Here is a 7,530-nt window from a genome sequence, read left to right as displayed (position 1 = left end):
AATCTTAACAGTGTTTCAGTCAGCAGCACCCTTGCATTGAAAAGCCTGTGAGGCCATCTCTACATCTTCTCAGAGACTCAACAAGACAGTAGATGAATATGCTGAACATGTCAACTCATACTGTTCAGATCATCTTACAAATAGTCGAGGTGGAGGTCACTGAGGGCACCAATGAGCTGGTGGTGACTTATAGAGTCCATGAACAGTGATAAAGGGGATCTGTGGGGGAGGGCATGCAGGGTGGACCTGGTAAAAGAGGAGGTCCTCTTGCAACCATAAGGACCTACAGAACAGAAGCGACAGGTATGTTGGTATGACAGACAGAAGTAGAACGCCCACAGGAGCTGAAACACAATGAAGCAGGTGTCAGCACCTGGCCCCTTGTTCATTCACGGGTTCTAGTAGAATGCAGCATCAGTGCCAGAAAACTCTACCCTCCCACGAGATCCCACTTACAACCTGAAGGTCTCACGAGGACCTCCTATGAGGTCCCACCTACAGCCTGAAGGTACCAGATGCACAAGGAGAAACTACTGTCTCCACACATCACTGCACATGGTTACAAATGCAGAAAGCCAAGGAATCCTATTCTTGAAGATTGATGGCAGTAATGCCAGTCTAATAAAGGAACGTATTCCAGAGAGGCAGGCATCTGTGTTCAGGACACCCCTCTTCCACCAGATCTGCAGACTTTTTACTTACACATTGAGAACAGACAAAACATGAAGGAATGAAAGAAAAGCCCAGCACCACACAGAGATTCAGGGCCACCCCAGGGTCAAAGCTCAAATTGCCATCCCATTCATGTCCTTACTCTGCTTCCCTCACTGACAAAGACATCTTCTGTGCAAGGGCACAGAGACCTTTGAGGAGATGGGGATTCCTGGAGTCCTGCAGGGGGCCTAGAAATGTGTTTTCTGAGAGAAACACGTTACCTGTGCACATTCATGGTCTTAAGAGTGTTTACCTTAATTCACAGGTAATTCAGCTTTTAAATACAATATGAATTGCAGAGCTATTTTGTCCCATTGTAAAAGGGAGGTAGAAATTCTACGTAAAAGAATGAACAGAAACATGTCTCAATTTCAGGTGTAAAACTCCCATAAGGCATCATGAGACAAAGTACCAGTTGCAACTGTTCCTGGGACACAATTGAACCTGCTCATATAAATACAACTGAAGAACTCTGTGAGTTACTGGCCCTGCAGGTAATCACTGATTCTCTCCCTTCACGACTGAAGTTCCACGTACATTTTCGATTACACATGCCGCTTCTGAAAATTCAGAGTATTTCCACCTAGGGGACAACTGGAGAAATTCTCGATGAGCAATAATCACGCCTCGGATAAACCTCATTGGCTATGATACTGCCACTGCGCAAAGCTTGGGAGAACTTCTCTATTGCACATTGACCAACACAGAAGGACCAGTAATGAGTTCTGAAATTTAACTAAGAACCCTCAACACTGCACAAAGCACACAATATAATGTTGGAAAGTGTTGTTATCTTTTCCAGTCACGAGGCTCATAGCAGACATTCTGAACAAATTCATGGCCTACTCTGAAATAGGAAAAAAAATGAAAATAATCAGGATAATCCCATGCAAAGAAAGTGAGAAAGGTGTCCCATGCTCCAGAAGACTTGAGGGTGCAGTGAAGTGTCATTCTCCTCAAGTTATTTCCACAAACACAAAGTGATAGCCACGTGGTCCTCCACCTCCACACACTTGTGGCGTCCAGAGGCACTAGCTAACATGATGATCTTAAACTGGAGAAGTCTGGAGGCTTGTGAGGATGTAAATCAAACAGTAAAAATACCAGAGGGCATAGAAAACCAGACAAGGTCAGATAAATTTTCCAGAAAGCATTGCAACTGAAATAGGCAACAGAATTTACCTTGTCTTTCTCTGCATCCATGGTAGAGACACAACTGATATTCCCCATGGGAGTTGCACCATGTCCTAGGTCTCATAAAAGATGGAGGGGGATGGAAGTTGATTCTGACTTGCATAGACTGTGTGCAAGAAAAACAAACCATCCGCAACAGGTTTCATTATATTCAACTCTTTCACATTCTCATGTCCCGTACTAGGGGCAGAGGGTTTTTCAGGTGCCTCAGGTGACCCTTGAGGACAAGAGGGAGATCTGATCCTGTCCTTTGAGGAAGGTCTACATGGCCCTGGTTCAGGAGTTTTTATAACTAATCAAGCATCTGTGAACAGTTCAGGTCTCAACTAGCTAGAAATAAAGTTAGGGGTGTGTTTCATCCCTCAGAGAGCCCAGCACATGGTCTCTGTACAAGCTACATCCTAGGGAGTCAGCATGTATAAGGCCTCTTTCCTTCTCAGAGACATGTGTTGCCCAGCTCACTGGGTGGAAACGACTGCCCATTTCATTCATTTCCTGAGAAATTGGAAGCACATTACACTGTCCTCACTCAGGCTAACCTGAAAGCCCTGTGGTGCCATCACTGCATCCTCTCCAAACACTCAACAAGTAAAAAGACAAAACGTGTTTTATAAGTCAACTCATACTGTTTCAATCATCTTTCCAGATGGTGGAGGTGGAGGGTGAGGTCCCAGAGGCCACCAGGTTGGAGAAGTTGGTGGTGGCCCAAAGACCCTGGATGGTGATAAAGAGCAGCCCAACGGGGTATGACACGGAGGACACTTCTGAGAAAGGAGGAACTGTTCTGGAAGCCATTTTGACATGCCGGACAGAAATTAAACTTTTGAGATGTGTTAGAGTAAAAGGTGAAAAATCCAACACCAACACTAACATACCTGAACCCCAGTGAAGCCGGAATGGCACCTCTCTCCTTCCCCTCCACCTGGTTTCAACAGGGCAGCATTACTGCCACAAAACTCCACCCTTCCCAATGGGTCCAACCTAGAGCTTCTAGGCATTTGTGGAGACAAAGCAGTGCATTGCTGGCAGCAAGCATGGTACTAGCTGTGCCTGAAAATGTAGGGAAGGAAGTGGCTACTCTTAAAGCATCAGGGGGATAATTACAGACTACTAAAGAAAGTCTGTTTCACACACACAGGCTTCTATTTCCAGGACTACTCTCTATCCAGCCCTTCACCACTTCAACAGCTACGTCTTGGCATAATAAGAGCTGAAATGGTGAGGAAGAATTTTGTTTTCATATCATTCGTTTACATCTTTAATCCATTTCAAGTTAATTCTTGGAGTGATGTAACATAAGGTGCTAAGCTTTAATCTTATACATGTGACTATCCAATTTTCCCAGCTCCAGTTATTCAAGAGACTACTCTTCTCCACTGAGTATTCTTGACTCCCTTGTCAAATACTAGTTGACTGTGCATGCATGGCTTTAGTTTGGGCTCTCAATTTCCATTCCATTGCCTTGTGTGTGTGTGCCTATGCCAATGACATAACTGATTTCTTTGTGTTAGAATGCAGCTTGAAATCAAGAAGTGTGATGCCACCTGTTTTGTTCTTTCTTGCATTGGCTACTTGGGGTCTTTTTGTGGTTCCAAATACATTTGAAGATATGTGTTTCTAATTGCATAAAACTTACATCCATTGGATGTTCTTTCCTGCTTTGTCAAAGATGAGTTGGCCATACGTTTGTGGGTCTAGTTCTGGGGTTTCTATTCTATTCCATTGGTCTATGTGTCTGTTTTTGTGCCAGCTATACTGTTTTCAAGCCCAGCGATTAATTTTATGACTATTATTCTAAAATTCACTTTCTGTTATATTATTTAAATTCTTTTTGATCAGCTCCTTAGCTGTTGTTATTTCCTGGAGATTCTTCTGAGGGGAATTCTTCCGCTTGGTCATTTTGGATAGTCCCTGGTGTGGTGAGGACCTGCAGGGCACTTCTCCTGTGCTGTGGTGTATAACTGGAGTTGGTGGGCGGAGTCTCCTGTTTCTTTCATACAAATTGAATTTCTTCCATTTCTGCACACAGGTTTTACAGTTTTCTGTAGAGAGGTCTTTCACTTCCTTAGCTAAATTTGTTCCTATAAATTTTATTGGTTTTGATGCTATTGTAAATGGGATTGTTTTCTTTCCCTCTTAGATAATTTGGTTAGTGTATAGGAATGCTACAGAATTTGATCTGTGACTTTCTATTTTGGAACTTTATTGCATTTCTTGATTAGATAGGAACAGGTTCTTTTACATTAAACTTTTTATTTCATTCCTTTACCTTATTTTTAAAAAATCATGTTATTTGGGAATAGCTGACACACTGTGTTACATTAGTTTCAGATGAACAACATAGTGATGGGACAAGTGTATACATGCTGCTACGCTAACACAGGTGTAGCTATCGTCTCTCACCATGCATCACCACTCCAGTACCATTCTCTATTTTCCCTATGCTATGTCTTCTACCTGTGATTTATTCATTCCATAAACAGAAGCCTGCATCAACCAATCCCCTTCACATATCTAGGGCATCCTTGTCTTGTGCCTGATCTTAGAGGAAAATCTTTCACAATCTCACTATTGAGTATGATGTTAGCTGTGGGCTTCACATACATGGCCTTTCTTATGTTGAGATATGTTCCTTCTACACAGAATTCTAAAGAGATTTTTAGCACAAATGGATACCAAATTTTCTCAGAACTTTTTTTTTCTGTGTCTATTGACATCGTCACATGAGTTTTCTTTTTAATTTTTAAAATGTATTTATTTATTTTAGGTTAAATTTATTTATGTATTTCTTTAGAATTTATTTGTTCAAGTGTTTAATTAAATTCCAGTTGGTTAACATACAGTGTAGTGTTAGTTTCAGGTATAGAATGTAGTCATCCATCACTTACATACAACACCAAGTGTTCCTCACTACTAGCGCCCTCCTTAGCCCATCACCCATTAAACCCATCCCCCTGCCCACCTCCCTTCTAGTAACCCTGCCTTTGCTATTTATACTTAAGATTCTGGTTTCTGGTTGATTTTTTTTCATTCAAGTATGTGAGGAGTCACATTTATTGATTTGCATTTCTGAAACATCCTTCCTTTACAGGGAAAAAAGCCCTTCATCACGGTCAATGATCCTTTTAAGGTGATGCTGAATTTGGTTTGCTTGTATATTATTGGGAATTATTCATCTATATTCATCACGGGGATACTGGCCTATAGTTTTCTGTTCAAGTAGTATCCTTTTCTGGCTTCCTACCAGGGTATTCCAGTCTCATGAAATGAGTTTGGAGGTGTTTATCCCTTTTTAATCAGTGAGAGGACTGCTGTTAGTTTCTTCTACAACGGTTGTTCAAATTCACCAGTGAATGCACCTGTTCCTGGGCTTTTCTTCCCTGAGAGAATTTCCATTACTAACTCAATTTACTTGCATTGGTTATCTTCTTGTATTGATGCAGTCTTCCTTTAATGGGTCTGTGCAAACCTTCTATATCTTCCTAATACAGTCTTGGTAGGTTGTGTGTTTCTAAGAACCTATCCATTTCTTCTAGGTAAGTGGTTTGCTGGCATCTAATTTGCACATAGTCGCCTCTTTGTTTCCTTTATATTTCTTTGGTATCAGGTGTAATGTCTTCTCTTTTATTTATAGTTATTTTGAATTGGGTCGTCTCTCTGTCTTAGCATAGTCTATGTATAGTCTTGACAATTTTGTTTCACTCTTTCGAAAACCCACTGTTGGTCTTCTTCCTATTTTCTATTGATTTCATGGTCTCTATTTCATTGGTTTCCACTCTCATATGTATTCCTTTCTCCGTTTTGAGAACATTGGACGTAGATTGTTGTCTTTTTCTAGTTCTTTGAAATTAAAGGTAGGTTGTTCATTTGAGTCCCGAATGTATCCTCCACGCATGCAAATCCAGTGACTCATCAGAGAAGCTTCAATAGGTCTTTCCTGTCCTATTTCTCATTCTGAGAATTCTGACAAATGGAACCAGAAAATTTATTTGAAGACACAATAGATGAAAACTTCCTTCAATCGGGGAAGGAAACAGATTCAGAAGCAGGAGGCACAAAGAACCCCCAAAATATTCAGCAGAAGCAGATCTACACCAAGTCATGTAGTAATTAAAACCCAAAATGTCATGATCAAGAAAAATTTTAACAGCAGGAAAAGAAAAGATGACAGTTACCTACAAGAAAAAACCCCATAAGTTTATCACTGGATGTTTTTCAGAAGAAAGTTTGAAACCGTAAGTGAGCAGCAGGTATGGTAAAGTTGCTGAATGGAAAACATCTGCAGCCAAAGAGAGTCTATCCACAACACTATCATTCAGATGGAAGGACAGATCAAGAGGTTGCCAAATAAATACTAAGCGAGTTCACAAGCCACAAACCACCCCCGCAAGAAATGTTAAAGGAGACTCTTTAAGTGGAAAAGAAACACCTAAAGTGACAGTATTAAAGTGCGAAACGCAAAAGCAATAAAAATGAATATATCTGTAAAACATCAGCCAAGGTATCCACGATATGAAAGGTTTTGAAATATGACACTACATATCTACAACACGGGGAGGAGAGGAGTAAAGAACTGGTTCAAGCTTCAACAACTATCAACTTAATATAGACTTCTATATGCAGAAGTGGTTAGGTACAAACCTAATAATAACCACAAATCAAACACCACTAATACATATGCAGAGTATAAAGACAAGCAATTTCAACTGCACTACTAAATAAACCCAGCAAACCATAGAAAAGAGAAAGAGAAGAAAGGATCAGACAGATTCAGAAACAACCAACATCAAGTAATAAAAGGACAACTGTATGTCTATCAATTACTTTGAACGGAAACAGAATACATGCTCAAATCAAAGGCACTGGGTGACAGATAGGGGCACCTGGATGGCTCCATCGCTTGAGATTTCGACTCTTGATTTGGGCTCAGGCTATGATCCCAGGATCCTGGGATTGAGTCCCAACTGAGCTCTGCACTGAGCTTGAGATTTGCTTAAGATACATCCTCACTCTCATTCTCTCTCGCTCTCCTTCTATCTTCCCCCACTCCCCCACCCTGCCATCCCATGCCTGTGCACTCTCTCTTCATAATAAAAGGCACTGGGTGATAGAATGAATAAAATATAGGACCCATCTATCTTCTACCTACAAGAGGCTAACTATAGAACTAAAGTATCAAAAGAAAACTGCAGTAGCCATACCTATATCAGAAAAAAATAGATTTAAAAAGAAAACTGTAACAAGAGACAATGAAGGACACTATAATAATAAAAGGTACAATCCAAAAAAAGATAGAACAATTGTAAACATATACGCACTCAACCTGAGAGCATCCAAGTACACAAAACAGTCAAAACCTAAAGTATTGATAGTCATACAATCATAGTAGGGCACTTTAACACTCCAATGATACCCATGGAGAGATCATTCCATCAGAAAATCAACAAGGAAGTAGTGACTTTGAATGATAGAGTAGACCAGATGGACTTAACCGATATATTTAGGACATTCCATCCTAAAACAGCACCATACTCATTCTTTTCACATGCACATGGAAAATTCCCCACACTCAATAAAATATTAGGTCATAAAACAAGCCAAAACAAAATCAAACCAATCGAC

At 40.5% G+C, this 7,530-nt stretch overlaps 1 pseudogene; it reads right to left on the bottom strand.

The window, feature by feature from the left end:
• Positions 1-1,232: 1,232 nt before the first annotated feature.
• On the bottom strand, positions 1,233-1,385 carry LOC125159670 (uncharacterized; annotated as a pseudogene).
• Positions 1,386-7,530: the final 6,145 nt, after the last annotated feature.

Source organism: Prionailurus viverrinus, unplaced genomic scaffold (assembly GCF_022837055.1).
Source record: "Prionailurus viverrinus isolate Anna unplaced genomic scaffold, UM_Priviv_1.0 scaffold_56, whole genome shotgun sequence".
NCBI classification, from domain to species: Eukaryota; Metazoa; Chordata; class Mammalia; order Carnivora; family Felidae; genus Prionailurus; species Prionailurus viverrinus.
The sequence above is the reverse complement of the archived record's forward strand: the minus strand, read 5'-3'. Positions and strand labels throughout refer to the sequence as shown.